General features: G+C 42.5%; 1 non-coding gene across 1 annotated transcript; it reads right to left on the reverse strand.

Moving 5' to 3' along the window:
- Nucleotides 1–217: 217 nt before the first annotated feature.
- trnan-guu (transfer RNA asparagine (anticodon GUU)) lies at nucleotides 218–291 on the reverse strand. Its single transcript has one exon. It is a non-coding gene; the product is annotated as a tRNA-Asn (tRNA).
- Between the last annotated feature and the right edge of the window lie 177 nt (nucleotides 292–468).

Raw genomic sequence — 468 nt, forward strand, 5'->3', positions numbered from 1 at the left:
AAGCCATGGTACCATTGATTGCCATCTTTTTTAGAGTTTCAAGTAAACATTTGAATGAAGTGAAATTAGCATTCACACAAAACAACCACATTAGAATGCCAATAACTGTAAAATCTATTAGTCACCTAGAGAAATTTTAGCAGTTCAGCTCATTCTGGGTACAGTCCAACAGGAACTCGCATGACCTTTTGTTTCTCAAGGGAGAACAGGCGTTCATCGTCCCTGGGTGGGCTTGAACCACCAACCTCTCAGATAACAGCCGAGCGCGCTGGCCAATTGCGCCACAGAGACAGACCTCTTTCCTGCCTTGTTTTCCTACCAAATTAACTATTTGTGCAGTCGGTTCCATTGAACTTGAAAAGTGAGAGGTCAGGGTCAACAAAACAGTTCAAAAAGATTTCATGGACTTGCTGCTTTAGAGGAATCACGATTGCTTAGCAGTGGCTTGGCTCGACATTTTTAAGTTGA

This window comes from Larimichthys crocea, unplaced genomic scaffold, assembly GCF_000972845.2.
Source record: "Larimichthys crocea isolate SSNF unplaced genomic scaffold, L_crocea_2.0 scaffold1342, whole genome shotgun sequence".
NCBI lineage: Eukaryota > Metazoa > Chordata > Actinopteri > Sciaenidae > Larimichthys > Larimichthys crocea.